The sequence below is a fragment of the Alligator mississippiensis genome, chromosome 3, assembly GCF_030867095.1.
Source record: "Alligator mississippiensis isolate rAllMis1 chromosome 3, rAllMis1, whole genome shotgun sequence".
NCBI lineage: Eukaryota > Metazoa > Chordata > Crocodylia > Alligatoridae > Alligator > Alligator mississippiensis.
This window is the reverse complement of record NC_081826.1, coordinates 58,721,562-58,738,548: the sequence shown is the minus strand read 5'-3', so window position 1 is coordinate 58,738,548 and position 16,987 is coordinate 58,721,562. Positions and strand designations below refer to the sequence as shown.

General features: G+C 40.4%; 1 protein-coding gene across 1 annotated transcript in view; it reads right to left on the bottom strand.

Annotated features, from left to right (window-relative positions):
• The window catches only part of JPH1 (junctophilin 1), a 135,773-nt gene that overhangs the window by 14,670 nt on the left and 104,116 nt on the right, over positions 1 to 16,987 (bottom strand). The gene's annotated exons all lie outside the window — the stretch shown is intronic.

Here is a 16,987-nt window from a genome sequence, read left to right as displayed (position 1 = left end):
ATACCAACTTGTTACCCTTATCAAGATCATCTCTGCTTGTTTCCTAAAACTGAAATAAGAGTCTTTCCCTTACCCTTCACAGTCTATAGGAGGATACAACTTTTGGCTTGGTTACGTGTATGTGTTTGCATTGCCTCTGTCTATGGGTGTTTTTTTCTGTATAGTTAAGACACATTCTTGTATAGGCATTGGCTCTAGCCCCCTCATTCAGCCATACCCACAAACTCTTGAATGTGATGCTAGTGCTTTCAACTAGCATTAGTCAGATGGCCCCTCTGCAGCACTACACTAAAACCCAAGTGAAGAGTGGTTTCCATGCTTTTCTCCACATTCATGAAGGCTATAAATGTTCTTTAAAACAAGAAATCAAGCATGTAATTGCTTGTTTCCAGAAGCTTGGTCTGTAATAGAATACTCCACAAAAATAGGATATGTATCTTACTGTCAACAAGTACATCCACTGGACCAGGTCATTATATTAATATATTACCAAGGTAAGAGTCTGATGGTGTAATTCAGATGGCATGACAACATATTTTTATGCTATGTATAAAGTTCATTAGTAGTAGCAGCATATTTTCAGTTGCTCTTAAGGGCTGAATAAGCTTTTACATTCTAGTCTCTCCATTGCTATTTCTGGGTGACCTTGGATAAGTCACAATTTCTCTCTATTTCAGTTTGACTAACTGTAAAAAGACAGTCTAGCAGATGCAATAAATTTACTTGTTTGTCCCTGCTCCAAAAATATTTCCTGTCGTTTAAAACGTGGAATCAATTTTAGCACAGCAGAATCTTTCCACCAGGTAGAGATTGTTTTGATGAATTCCCTCTTAGAAGGGTTACTTAGGCTTCAATCATAGATTTTTAATCTGGGACCTGTGAACAGGTTTGAGGAGCACAGGTTTTAATATGTTAACAATGGAGGTATGCAAAAGGTGGTTAGCCACTGGTTGTTCTGTGACAAAGAGGCTGACTCATGCAGCATTTGGAGACTAGCTAACTGGGCCAGGTTCTTCAGGGGCCTCTAGACAAGGAGCTTTATCAACCTTTTCAACGGTAAAACATGCATTCTTCTATATTAATTCCATCCCATTTGCTGGTGCAGGGTGGAGGGAGGGTTAGCCTGAGGTTCTGCTCTCACCCTGCCCTTTTAACAAACTTTGAAAAGGTCAGCAACACAAGCAGTATTACTGAAATCTCACCCCTCACGTGGTTGCTCCTTCCGCAACAGAATATATGCTGTCAGTCCTTTTGCCATCTCTTTTCCTGATCAAGTCCTAGCCACAATCTTAAATATCTTTAAAAGGTACCATGCAAAAATGCTAGCTTGAGGGTCACCTGGCACTACCTATGAAAAAACAATGTAACTGGGTTATAATTGGAATAATGGTAACTAAAACATAAAGATCAACATGCTGTGTATCCTCAAGACCTGCTTTGAACTGCTTGTTGTTTGTAGCAAATGGAATCCATAGCATGGCAAACAACACACCTTAGTTTACCATAAACCAGGGGTCAGGAACATTTGGGGACAGAATGCCGAAAACACCCTCAAACCTTGACTTGTAAGATATTGGCGTGCTAGGGGTGGATGATAAGGGAGACACAAGAGGCCTGATTCTTGTCATGGTAGAACAGCCCTGGCCCCTTCCCCACTGTCTGCCCTGAGGTGTGTGCCAAGCAGAATGCCTTTGTATTTCCTCCTCTGACACCTGTGCTGGGGGTTGCCTATCCCTGCCATTATCCAGTCCTTCCCTCTGCAATAGAGGGATGCTAGATTGAAAAAGGAGATCCTGTTTAGACAAAATGCCCTTTGTGAATATTTTGAAAATTTCCTAGAATAAAAAAACTCTTGCTTCTGAAATCTGGAGAAATTTAGGATAAAGGAATGAAATGGTTAAATATTAGCAGGTGATTGCAGACAAAGAAAAGGTGGCAATGCTACTTTACAGGACACAGAATATCATATTTAAACTACAGCACAGGCTGACAATATGCGACTCAATTTCACACTATTTCACTTATAATTACTAGGTAAGCATACACCAATTCCTGTCTTAACCAGAGTACACATTGTATGACATCACCTACATAACCTTAGTGCTGTATAAATAATGTAATATTAATTGCTTTTGGACCCAGTAAATTTAACTCTTAGCTAATGAATAGTATAACTTTAATTTCATGATAGCTTACTTAGGGCTTAGCTGACAGTGAGCTGACACAGGGTCCCAGGTATAACGACAGCATCAAACCCTGCACTTACTGAAGTTGGTACAATGCTATATCTGCAATTTATTACTATTATTTGTATAACATTACAGCCTAGAGAACATAGCCAAGATCGGGCCCCCGTAGTACTGAGCTTTGGGTGTTTCCTTTGTAAGAGGGGGACAATACTGATGCTCTATGTAGCTTTATAATCTGAAGACACAAGACACCAGGCAGAAAAAGGAAGCATTGATTCCTGTTTCCTACAGATGGGGAACTGAAGCACAGAAGGCATTTAGAGAAATGCTCTGGGAGTCGGGGGTGGAAGGGTGCTATAATCCGTGCACTTTAATCAAAAGAGCCCAGAGTGTTATGTGTATCAGTGTCGCAGCGCTGAAAAATGGTGTCGGTGCACTTTGAACCAAAGCTTATTAAACAAGCTTTAGTTTAAAGTGTCCCAACACCATTTTTCAGTGCAGGGACACTGATACACATGACCCTGGTGTCTGCTGGAGTGTGGTAATTATCATGATCCTGCAGACTTGATTAATTGAGTCTGCTCTGACATGCTGTAATTACAGTGAGTCAAAGCAGCCTCCCTGCACATGTATAGGAGCCCAGGGAGATCATGAGCTCCCATTTAGCTATGTGAACAGTTCTACTGAATTCAATAGTAAGTTATCACTGGGAATCTCACATACTTAAAGCTTTGCTTGAGTCTCAGAAAAACACATAGCTACATCAATGTGTCATGTCTCTGGTTCAGTTAAGAATTATGTTTACCAAATTAAAAAGTTAATTATTACTTTCATTCTGGTCTGGAAGAAAGAAACAGTAAATAACGATTAGGTATATACGCAGGTCTTTGCCATATATTGTGCCCTGGAACCAAGCAAGAACACAAGCTGGTTGCAGCAGAAGCTGAAATCCTGTCATTTTAACAACTGAAGATCTTTTTGTTCAATCAGTGTTGCTACCACTGTTTGTTATGTGCTGTTTGAGGAATAAGCTAGTGAAAAATTTGATTTATTATTCTGTGAAATGATCAATGTTTTTCTGTAAAGCCACAGCTGCCAACAATACCTTGCTCTGTCAGTGAGAATTATCTGATAGTCTATTGACTATTCATAAGACATGTCTGACTACAGACTGAACTCATCAAAGATGCAGAGGGTCTCTTTCCTCTGAGTCCCCAGAATGAAGAATTCTCACTGACTTCAGCAAGGTGCTCTCATATCAGGGCTTGCAGAATAGAACTTTTAATATGTAACCATCAGTCCTCAGTGGTCAGGATAACAACTGTGGGTGAAGGAAATAAAAATAATCTTTCATCAGTTGTTAAATTAAGTATTCCAGTGAGTCATTCTGAATGTAAATAACTATATTCAGTAAACTTTAGAGACAGGATTTTTTTATTATAACTTCACTGTGGATGCGAATGTGTAGAAGGAGGAAAAGCTATAATTAAAGTCATTATTGCTTTTGTTTTGTTTTATTCTAATTTTTCTAAAGATTACAGTGGGAACAGGAAAAAAGAACTTTTAACTGCTAGGCTACCAGTTTGCCTTCAGCACATGTCAATGGATAGCTTTTCACTGGCAATTGTAAATGAGCTGCATAAGGACCCAAATAATTATTTTATGCATTCATGAATTTATTTATTTATTCAATTTATATGCTGCCCTCCCCAGCAAAGGCTCAGGGTGTCTTATAATAAGAGAAGAGACTATCGCATTTACTCAATGCTAAGACAAGCTTCCCCCCACTCAACATGGTGGGGAAAAAGCCCCTCATCTTAGAATCAAATACAAGGGCAGGGGGGAGGGAACAAGTAGCTCCTGTGGCTCTGCCTCCAGCCCCTATCCAGGGTTGGGGCTGCAGCCACAGATGCTGTCTGCCCTTCCACCCCCACCCCCTGCTACCTCTGCACTCCGTCATTTCCCCCCTGCCCTTTCCAGCCTCTGCTCCCCATCCCCCCGCAGCCTTACACTTGCTTCATGCCCTAAGCATGCCTTCAGATCCAGCCCAGCCCAACCCCATAGTAGTGGCGCAGAACCTGCATAGCTGCTACAGGGGCTGGGCTGGATCTGTGTTCAGTGTCCTAGGCTAGAATAGGGACAGAGCTGATGCAGTGCAAGGGTAAGAGGGAGGAGGGGGAGCAGAGGCTGGAAGGGAGGGGGGAGCAGAGGCTGCTGGGGGGATTAGAGGGTAGAGGTGGTAGGGGAGCAGGTACAAGCAGGAGGTAAACTGTTTGATCTCCCCATACCACCAGCCCCTCCACTGCCTTTTCTCCTGTAGTGGTGGTATGATAGTGAGGTAATGAATTAAAGACAAGATCCCAAAAATTAGATTCTATACATGGAAAATGATAAGAAATTTATAAATTTTCCATGTAGAATCTAATTATTGGGTAGTGTCTTAAGTTCAGGATCATCTTAGTTTCAAGTAAATATGGTAACTTATAAAACAGGGGACTATGGCCTAGTATTGCATGAGCCATTGAGATGCTCACTGAAAAGGTGGGCAGCCATTTACATCACGTAGATGGGACTATTTACATGTGTGAAACGAGTTGCTGGGCTCAGCTGGACTACAGTACCCCTTACTACAATTGCATTGGGACTGGCAATGTTTGGAAACCTTCCAGGCATTCCCAACAGACCAGCCTAGGACCAAATAGGAGTAATGGAAATAGGCTTAAGACTTGGGGTTACGTCTACAAAATACCTTGAGTTAGGGGGGAATTAGGCTCAAAATATCAACACCTATCACTTTAATTGCCCTGGCCCCCGGTGGAATCCGTAGTTCTGAGTTAGGTAGGCTAAGTCCCAATAAAACACAGGTGCAAAACTAGGTGTCTAAGAATGGGACTCACAGAAGGGAACAAGTTGCACAGTTGTGTGCAAGTTAGATGGGAGCCTGACTGGGCTGGAGGAGAAACACTTCCCTCCACTTAAAATTCACAGCTATTAACTATATTCTGAGGTTGTGCACCTAGGCAGATCAGTGCTTTCTTTCATAAAATACACCAAGAAGAGGAAGAGGTGGAAGTGGTGTCTGTACCCACATCTGTGTCTTCTGCTTAGCTTATAGCCCAGTGGTTTCAGGAATTATCTAGGATGTGGGAGATCTAGGTTCAAATCTTTAGCCCACATATTTAGTTCTTGGTCATGAGGCCTTATAAGATGGACTTCTCAAAATCTCTCTTGTGGAAGTTGTTTCAATGTATATAAACACTTAAATATTTTTTGGGTTGGGTGGGGGGGGGGTGAGAGAGAGAGAGAGAGAGAGAGAATGGCTCCATAGTCTGATACTTATGGCACTCAGCTGAGAAATGCTGGATTCAGGCCCCTCCTTTAGGATATATATTCCTGCTTCTAAGCAGCTGAGGTCTTTGGCTGGCTTTTAGCTACATTTTTCCTTCAAGTCCATATGAATGTGTACATGGGGTGGGGAGAGGGTAGATAATACCCAGGTCCTAGTACTCCCAGTTTGTGGGGTTGTCTCTTCTGTACAAATTGGGGTACAGGGAAGGAAGCTGGAGGGAGAAAACTAACCCAACTGGACACTATTTCATCTACTCCTACACTTAGTGTAGCTGTCCCTGATTTTGGCTGCATCTTTAATTGCTCCTACCAGCTGCAGTCATTGGCTGGCTCCTTTCTTTCATACTAACTGTACTTAAGAACACTGTTTGCAGATTTAATCATACAGTTGCAGAGTTTAAAAATAAATAATAGCAAAAGGAGTGAGAACTGCACAGTGCAGGCAAGGAAGATCATCATATCAGTCAGTAATCAAAAGGAAAAGGTGGAAAGATACCACTCGCTTCTGACCATGGGTTCCTTAAAAACAGCACCCAGTTTTCCCTTTCAGCTTCTGAGAGCACCTGCTGATTGGTCACTACACTCATGATTTTAAAGTGCTAGTCAGCAATGTGCCCAGCAAGGAACAAGCCCTTAAACTTCACTTATCTGGACTGGGTTTAACTACAAGACAAAGGAAAGAGGGGCATGATGTCTCAGGTATTTGCAGTCACCATGTTGCAGTGTTGATGTAACCTTTTTGCAGAGTGGTAGGTTCCTGGCAAGCCCGTGCTTCAGCACTTCTGCTGATGACATGCAAGGGACTGAAAAGATTTTTTCCTACCCTCAAGGATGCTGTATACTGGTACTGGGGGGAGAAGAGCTTGTCTTCCTCTGAAGCATCTGACAATTGGACATGAGCAAAGCTGGATATTTTGGTTGGGTACTAGTGCTGGTCCTGCTGGCATTTACAAACTTTTTAAGTCTCCAGCTTAGAGGGTCTTACTCTTCCACACAAGGTTAAACAAATTACCAAATCTGGCATCTGAAAGAATTTGTTCCTCAGCTCAGACTGGCTAGGATTGTGGGAGATTTTGCCTTCCTCTGCAGCATGGGGTGAAGTCCTCCTCCTATAAGCACAGTAACCAACAACATCTCTGCCATTGCAGCAGCAGGGTACTGGCATTGTTCTTGTCTCTCCTGCTTTTGACTTACAGTGTATACTGTGCAATACTGGGTAAAATAGTTGCCTGTGAACATCTGGGACTGGACTTGATGTCCATTGGGTCACCTCCTAGTCCTAATAAAACAGTAATAATAATAATAGACACATATGCTCCAAACCATGTGCTTGGAAACAATCTCAGGCATCCTCAACACTTCATCTTCCACCTAAATTCTCCTTCGTCTGAAAGTTCCTTCAGTCTAGACTTGGGACTCCAAGTTGCTAGCTAACTATGCTGCTTTCTTTAGTATCATTTGTTTTCACCTTCCTCCTCCTCCTTGCCTAAGGAGGCGAGGCTAGTGCTTGTCAATGGCTGCTTACCAGAATCATCTTCTAGAACAGGCCTGTATGACCCCTCCTGGGATGCCACACTGTGTCACATACACCCTCTTTCTTCTCCCTCCCCTGCCCAAATCCCTGCATGAAGACAGACTACTGTACTTGCTAATCATTGCTACTCTTTTAGTTACTGGATACCCTGGGTGTAAAATCCCCATTTTATTTATTTTCAGAGATCAATATTGGTATCATGTTACAAACAACTTCCAAGTAATTTCGCTGTGGTGTCTAATTCCTTTAAGATCTATTATGGTGTCTAACCCTCTTATTTATGATGCCTGTAAACAAGATGGGATCTTCTCAAATCCCACCTCAAACAGTGCTTCTAGCAGAACAGCAAAATATAACAGCCCAGGTTCTTATTTACAGGTCATATTCAGACTTAGGCAAGGTCAATCCCTAAGTTTTTGTCATTTATTCTGCTTTACTATTGACATGATAGCAGTGAGTTTTGCCATGGCCATGATAGCAGTGAGTTTTGCCATGGCCTAGAAATGGGTGCTGCATTTTCAGCCTTCCTGTTTTCCTCTAAGAGAAGCAAATTCTGAAATGAAAAAACTCTGTTAAAATTACCTTATGTTACATTAGCTTATGAAACTCACAAGAACTTACTGCAATTCAAACTTCATCCAAATATGGACCTGATTTGCTTTCAAGTGATAGCAAGGTTGTCAAAACTGTAGTTGAAATTGCCTAAAATAGTTTAAGGGTTCTGAAATTTCATGAACTTGCAACTCAAACAGCAGGATGGAAAAGTTATCTAACAAGAAAAACTTTAAAAAGTAGCATTTCTTGTCTTCTCAAAGCAATATCAGACTCATTTCTCTCTTCTTACAGTTCTCAAAAAGCTGCTTTATTTAAGTCTTCATGTCATTAATTTAGTTCAATATAGTATTTTTACACCACTTCAGTATTTTATATCTGTAACTATTTTGAAATTAGTAATAAAAATGCTTGCTTACTTACTCATAATAACCCTTAAAATACTTTAAAAACATTTTAATGCATATTTGGGAAGCAGACATAAGTATTAAGTGATCTGAGTTGATAAGATAAATGTAACATAATTAATCTACTTAAAACAGCCAACAATAAACACTTAAGTAACAGCAGTGTATTTATTCTGACTGTTGTCCATACTGTGCTCCCTTTCTGACACTTGTCAGTAAATGATTAAAGTAGCAGGAATGTTTGTGTAAACAGCACATTTTGAACTCATAAATGTGAGTATCTGCATGGCAGTTTAAAAAGTACATTCTGGTACCTCTATAAAGTCCTGTTGGAAATGCAGTACGTAGATTTGCATCTCACATGACAGATGGCACTGTGAATAGCCTAGTTCTCCATAATGCCATGCTGGGACATTAACTCTGACTCAGAGGAACCAGTGGGGAACTTAATGATTCATTAACATTGTTTCTTGCAGGCCCTTTATGTATGTAACTCGACATCCTTTGCTAACCCAGTCTAACTATGTTTAGTTTATACAGTATTTCACATGTTCGCTCTAATGGCTGCTGGGTTAGACCATGCTAAATTTTCCCTGACTATATAACACACGTATTATAATCTACAAGAATGCCCTTGGCTAAATAAGCGTATAAATAATATGCATATATTGTAATCTGTGGAAGTGCCCCAGAGACTGCAGGCTGTTTTGGCTGTGCGGCCTTTTGCATACAGGACAACTGACAAGTAAAACATTAATTTTACAAACATGATGACAACCTTCACATTGAATTAACATATTTCATTTCAGTGAGGCAGTTATCGGGCCTCTGGGAAGTTATAAGTTTTACTAGCGTCCTGGGGAGTAATCTTTGAAATATTCTGTAAGAATCTGAATAGATCAACTGTAAAGTTAAGCAAGTGTTAACTGCAGTACTATACCAATGTTCCATCTTTTTTATTGCTTGTAAAAAATGTAGCCCACACTCTCAATGATGTGCCTACTTGAAAGGATTAACAATGGAGAAAACCAGTGAACATGTATGTGTCCATCAGGTATGACTAAACAGATGCAAAGAGCAAGCCAAGTAGCGTAAATAGCCATGTTGATAGCTATTTTTCTCAGAAGAATCATACTTCAATATTTGCACAATTTCTTTGAATTCTTTCTAGCGTGTGCCCCTGGTTTTTGTATTCAGGTGTCTACTACTGAACTTAGCATTCCAAGTTCAGTGTCACTAGGACCTTGCAGGGAAGTGATTATTACCTCCCTTCTCCATGACGTGCTGCCTTTGCGTATTCAGCCTAAAATAGCCTTAGTTCTTCTGCTGCCATATCACATTTCAAGCACAAGGGTACAAACCTGCTCCCATAGGAGTTTGGCAATTGACTTGAATAAAAATTAAGATCATGTTTCATATATAATTTGCTGAGTTCTGTCACCCCAAAGGTTCTTTTACAGCATTACTGGTTATTGCATTGCTTCTTCCATTTAGATATTTTTGATTTTTTTCCCCTCCTCCCCCCTCCTCTCCAAGGTGTTTGCATTTGTCTTGTACATAATTCAGTTAGAGTCAGGTTGTGGACCCCTTTCTTGCATTGGTGAACAGATGCTTATATAAGCAGCAGCTCTGATTTTTCAGTCTGAGAATGTAAGTTCAGTAGTTTCTTTCTTTTCCTCTGTTCTTACTTGTACTTGCACTACCTTATTTTAATATCACCTACCAAATAAAATAGTAGACAGTGCACCTCTCCTGAAAGTCATTAATAGGGACCCACTATTCAGTCCTATGTCATCTCCCTCTCTACTTTTTATCAGATACCTTTACCTTTTCACATCTTCAGGCAGTTTTCTATTCTTGTGCCCATACCTGCTGCTGAACCCACCTGAATGTTTTAAAAAGAGAATTATGCAATTAGTAGACAAGGAAAGCAGTAACTAGAGTGCTTTTTAAGCAAAGCACAACAATGCAATGCATTTCATGCAGTCCATACTGAAGGATTCCAATTGATTTTGTTGTACTCTTAAAAAAACAAGCTGTTCTTTGCTCATGATTCCTCTAACATAAAGAAGTTTATTTTTCCTCTTAATACTTGTTGCATAACTCTACTGCAGAGTTTTATTTATGGGATCCTGTTCTCTGATGAGGCTGAGGTAACCGATTTGAATACTAGTGGTAGACCCTACTGCCTTGCAGGTGTCGGACAGGAGGAAAGACTCTAACTGCTTTTACAAAATTTGACATTATAAATCAAGAAGTATACTTTCCTTCCTGACTACACTTCTATGTTAGGATTTTTTTGGACTATTTCATATATCATTACTGGAGACGTGTTTGTACTATTCCAAAGGACAGACTATTGCTTAAGTTAAACATTTTCCTACTAGAATAACATTAAGGAGTGGGCATCACAGCCCTCATGATATCGATAGGGCCATTTTGGCTTCATGGAGTCTGACCATTTTACAGGAAATGTAAGCGTAAGTTGAAAATAAAAATCTCTACAAGGATGAGTGTTGGAGCTGCATACAGCAAAAAGAGCTTTTAAATATACAAACCAACCCTTGAGCCGCTTAGGTACTTTCATATGTAGTGCTGAACAGCCAGTAGAAATAAGTGCAAATTTAAACAGTACTGCAGGTACATAGACTGGTCAGCTTCAAGCCAGAAAGACAACAAAACTAAATACACAATCTGCAGATCTTGGGAGAGGGAGAGAAACAGCTTTCCAAGCTGTGGGGACTTTTGTCTCTGAGCTTAGCCCCCACAATTCGATACGGGTAGAAATAACAGGGTCACAACTTGGCCCTAAATAAAACAATATCTGTGTCAAATGCAAGCACATTGATGTGGGGGAATCATGAAACCTAAATATTTTAAATGGAGGAACTCAATCTTCTTTTGGATTTTTTTAAAAAATTGATAGCTGTTAGCTGGGATTTTTCCAGAGGTAAGCCAAATTATTTTTTTCTGTGTTAAAAAAATTCTAGTTTGAAAAAGAAACATCCTTGAACTGCAATGCAGGGGGATGAATAAGAAAAGCCAAACTGCGTAGCATCACAAATGGTCCCCTGGTAAAGATCAATGGGTATTCAGAAACTAAGGTGGCACTTCCTTTTTTTGCACAAGAATAGTGACAGCTAGTTAGACTTTAATAATAAGAGATTTTTCAAACTTTTTTTAACCAGGAATCCCAACAGTTTTCTTAGGGAAAATATACTGATCATGTAGCAAGAAACCTTTTTGCCTGCCCCTCCCTCCCCCAAATATGAAGCTCCTTCATATGGCAAAAGCCCCTTTTGCAGTATTTGCCCCCTTTGGGGGACACACTCTCTTTTCTACCTTTTCTTCCTTCCTCTTTTTCTTTTATTATATTATTATTATTTTATATAATGTGCACTTCTGGTGAAAATAGAGCTTGTAGATATTTTTACAAATGTACTTTAAGTTTAAAAGTAAGTTGTACCATGTAACAATGTTAGCAAAGGCAGGAAATTCTGTATGGAGCTGGTCCCTGCATGAATCATGGTTGATTGTGTAACACAGTAGCTTGTCTGGATAAACAAGTTAATGAGCAGCAATTAACACCTACAAAACTACTTACCCAGAAGAGGAAAGAATCAATACAGAGCCAGGAACTCCCTGAAACTTCACTGTTAAAGGTGCGGAAGCCCTGGTTTGAATTAATCAATGCTGGAAACAGACCCTTGGGGATGAAATCCCCCCCCCCCCCCCGATCAACCACTTTCAGAGCTCTATTCATCATGGCAGTGAATCAATCAAAATTCATCAAGGGACTCCTGAGATTGCACGTATCTGTGGACGTGACCCCTGGGCTGACAGCTGCCATCCAGCAGCTACCAAGAGGGACATCCCTCAAGGTCAATGACCCCTGGATTGGGTAAGCCCGAGAATTGGGGAGTCACCAAAGTCTGCCAGAGAGGGATAAAAGGCAGCGAAGACTGACCCCCAATGGCACCCTCTTTGACCTGACCAGCACCCTGCCCGTCCAGCCAGAAGGACCAGCTGGTGAGCCCCTTCTGAAGCAACACTGCACTGAAAGAAGCCTTGACTGGCCATCGAGGGCAGACTCTAGTGCTTGGGGATAGGTATATCTTGACACTGGTGCTTAGTGTTCATAGCTAGCTACTGTAAGTGTGTGTGTGTGTGTGTGTGTGTGTGTGCATGAATGTGTGTGTGTTTGAGGGGATCAGCACCAAGGTTTATGGTCTAACTTTTGTATCCGTCCAATAAACTAGAATTGTATGATGATCCTGTGTGTTGGTGCTTTGTAGCCAGCAATCACATCTATCAACAAGAGACCAAGGAGATGGATCTAATTCATAGGTTGTACCTCAAAGCACTTTCTGTCTCTCTAGAACGTCTTTAGTGAACAATGCCAGCTAAAAAGTAGAGCAGAGAAGCACCTTAAGCACCTGATGTGTCACCATAGAGGCAGACAGCTGAGTTAAGTTTTGAGTGATTTTTATCTGCAAAGTAATGTGGAAATTGCTCATTATTTTGACTTCATTGTGCTCAACTGATTTCAGTTGCATCAGTTTCATACAAGTAACACATTTCCTTCAGCAGTACTTCCAACTTATACTAGTATGAGAACAAAACCAGCTAACAATCATAAGGTCCTCCTCTAATATAGTGCCAAAAAATGTATGCTTCTTTTTTTGCATGTGATATGGCACAATTTACTCCTGAATCATTTGCTTACATGAGAATCCTATTCCACCATGTTATAGTCTCAGAAAAACTGTTAATTCAACTATTTCTGTAATGCACCATTGTCTTAGCTGTAAGTCACACACAGCAGTAATGAAGAGGACAATGACACAGTCACTTTTTGCACTAAGAGTTTTCAGGAACTTGAACACAGTGGAATAGGATTGCACCTGGGGACTTAAGAGGTGGAATAAGATCTAGACCTAAAGGCTCAAAATTCTAAAGTCAAATGCCCAAAACTTTCTTCTTAAAATCTCATGGTTTTAAGTTGGTCATATTACAGTAAACTTGACTAATGATTTTTAAACACCTGTGGTTGGCAACAGTGCATGAGAATGTGACAACATGCATTAAACTGCAACATATATGTAGGAAACTTGGTTTGTTGGAGCCAACCATGGGAATGGTTAAAAATCATGTAAGAGTTTGAAAAAGTCCAACAGTTCTAATAGCTGCATGGAAAATATCACAACGATACAAATACTATATAAATCAATATGATGGTGGGAAGACCAGTAGGACTACCTCATGTGGTGCAGTGGAATTAAGCACTAGGAACAAATCTTATCCTATTACATTCTCCTTAACCATTATCCTGGTCTGGCTCTCTCCCCTCATAATAAAAACATGCTTTAGTCTTTTTCATATTAATAACATCCTACCCTAGACCCCACTTTCCTCTGCAACTACTGACCAATTTCCATCCTTTATTTCATCTTTAAGGCACACTAAACACACTGGCTGCGATTACTGCCTGGAGTTCCTCTCCTCCTCATCACCTCAAGCCCAGAAGGGTTAAAATTGAGCTCTTAATCTCCCTACTATCTCTTTTCTTGATCACTACAGATAATGCTGTATCCTGCTGTCTCTGCTCTATAAACTAAGCACCAATACAAGTATCTCTCTAGTTCTTCAAGTGCAGCTTACATTTGTCTTTAAAACTCTTCCTGCATAATGTGTCTAAAACATGGCCTCATCCATGCTACAACTCTTGTTTCAGTTCTTTTCACCTCACATTTACTGAAGCCTCCATTTCTCTGGTTTTGAGATGCAACCTTGCCCCACTGATAACCATCCAGAATGCTACTGCAATGATTATAATCCTAGCCTATCACTTTGACCATGTCATTCTTTTCTCAGTGTTCCTTTAGTGTAATTATTCTCAGATGGAATTGACAGCACCCTGGGATGCCACAAGATCCTTTTAAGGGCGCAATGCAATAGTAACACTGTTTGATGTGCAAAAACCTATACACAATTCACAAGATGAACACAGAGATTTTAAATAGAAATTCATAGTGGCAAAAACATTCTGGAACCTGTTGTGATCTTCCTGAGTTCTTTGCAATAGAAAAATTGCTCTAAATTCAGAAAAATCATGAACCACTGCTTTAGTGGCTCCTTCTCTGTCACAGAAAACATAAAAGGCTTTCAGTGTCCTTCACAGTCTATCCCTGCCCTGTCTTTCATTTCTCATTCAGTATTGGGAAACTGACTGTTGCATCTGATTGGCCCACAATACCAGTCTCCGTAGTCCGTCTATTAGATTTTCTAACAAGCATCTTCATGACGTGTGTCATGCTGTCCCTGAGCTTAGGAGGAGCACCCAGTAAACATGCATACAGCTGCCTTACTGTCCCTGTCAAATCCTTTCTTAAAAGTCTCCTTCACCATGATGTTAAAGAGAACATGACAGGATAGGTTGTTGATTTGCTACAACTACTGCCGCCTTCTTTCTTTGTATTCCACTTTGTAAGTCTATCAGTTCTTTTTTGACTTATAGGAGAAAGACCACCTTTTTGTTCTATATTTGTACTGAGCCTTACATAATGAGGTTCTGGTTCATGGACTAGTGCTCCTGGTTACTATGGTAATACAAAAAATAATTTTAGCTGAGGGTCCAGTCTCTTTTGATGTGTTTTTTCCTGAAATCACTGACTGTTTCTTTGGTTACATATGAACTACAGAACAAAACCCTTTCCATTGAATAGTTTTTAGCTGCGATTTGATACTTAGGCAGTTCTCTCATCTGCATGCTTGTTATACCTTCCCCTAAGTAACCTGGATTTGAGTTCCAAGTTCATGCCATTTTTCAGGATCCCTAAATGTTGTTTAAGGTTTTGCAGATTTTTCTTCTCAAGCACTGTCAGGTGAGTATGCTTTCTTTGACTGCACATACTACTGGCCTATATTGAAGCCATAGTCCCCAAATTTGATAACTCTTTTCCTAGAGTGCGACAAGAAGGAATACTGAGGAGAAGAACTGTGCTTAAGGATTTTATTTCTACATCATCTTCTGCCAGTGATTGTTGACATACATCATGGAATGATGTACAGGCAGTCCTCAGACTTACGACGCAATCGGTTCCTGAAAACTGTGTCTTAAGTCGAAACGTTGCAACTCGGAACCAATTTTCTCATAAGAAACAATGTTATAAATGGGGGATTGGTTCCTGAACCAAGGCCCGATACCCTATTTTCACCAAAAATACCCCAGAATTTTGTACTTGATCAATTATAGATGAGTAATATAGATACATTAATATATTTATATTGTAAATAGCAATCATATTGATTTGGGAGGACTTCTTTGAGGTGACTTGGTTGGACTTTTTGAAGGGTTCTTGGCTGGAGGCTTCTCAGGAGTCTTGACTGCAGGATTTTCTGGAGTCTTGTCTGCTTTTCTTTAGAAAGTGTCCAAGGAAGTTTGGACAGATGCTCTCCAGGGAGATGCGCGACGCAGCGAACTTGTTCACTAGCATGGTGTCGCATTGGAGCAAGCACTGTAAAGTTGAAACTGATGTCATAAAGTTGAAGCAGGGTGTCAATTTATAAACGTTGTAAATGTGAAATGTTGTAACTTGAAATGTAAGTCGAGGACTGCCTGTATTTAAAAGAACACTGCCCGGTTCATTAACTACATCAGCAAACACAAGTTGGAAAACAAAACAAAACAAAGTTGACCCTTTATGGGGAAAAAGAACTATATTTGGTGTGGAGGAGGAGGGGAATACAAGCCGTGTAATGAAGATTTGTGTAAGTATACCCAAGTTAGCTGTACTGATAACAGTGTAACTTGGGCAGCTTGAGCTCAGTGTAGGCTAACAACCTTAGTATTTACACTGCGTCTCGGACAGATTTTAGCAGCCCATTCTGAGCTCTGTACCATAAAGGCTACACTGCTATCGGCATGCAAGGTAGTTAATTTAGTATAGAAAAGAGATACTGTTATACGCTCTGGCTTCTCTGGACTGCTTTGGAAAGGTATGGAAATGATAAAGAAGGAAATCAGACAGCAGTTGTGTGAGGCTGATGAAGCCTTATGGTGGATTATTTCAGCAAAAGACCCTGATCACTTATTTGACTAAGAACAGCTAATATGGCTGCACACGTTTTAAGGCATAAACTGATGGCACAGGCACAAACTTGTAGCTTTGATCTGGCAAAATGTTAATTTTAATTGGCTTTATTGAATTAAAATGTCTGGACTAGGCCCATGTAATTATCCAGTACATTTCAGCTAGTTAGGGTTGGACAGAAATCCTTCTTTCCTGTCCATATGGAAACTCTCATGTTAGACACTTTATGGATGGGAAAAGATGTGCTTTCCTTTGAAGTCACAAATGTCATCTACTGTATTAATCAAGAGAGAATGTAGTGTGTAACTGCACATTAACAGTGGTAAGTAAGCCCATGTATAATTCCAATAAGTAAAAGCTCCTTATTTTTTTAAATAACTGATATCTAGAAACAGCATTACTGAAGCATGAAGAAGTTTGCACTACTCACAACCACTTTACAAATTATTACAGTTTTCATCAAAACAAACTCTTTTGCTCATCTCTACAGAGACAGCACTGATCAACAGAAGAAAATTAGCCAACAGGAAGTACAAGAATTGCAGTTAGCCATGTTAGTATGAAGTTATGCAGCTGGCAAGGTAGGTTTGCAGTTAGATTAACTAAATTCACTGTGCCTTCTACTTTAACCTGGGGCACTAAACATGTCTAGCCCCTCAGGCCAGATGAGTGATGCAGGATTGGCCCATGGACTGGATGAATAGCGTGGGGCCAGCCTCACAACCTGGATCAGGTCCATGAGCCCCATCATCCAGATCAGGACACTACAGGAAGAGGCCTGACACCCCAGGTGTTTGGCTGCCACTGAAGGAACAAGCTCTAGCATCAGACTTTTCCATTCAGTGCTGCTGGGGCTCCAGCACT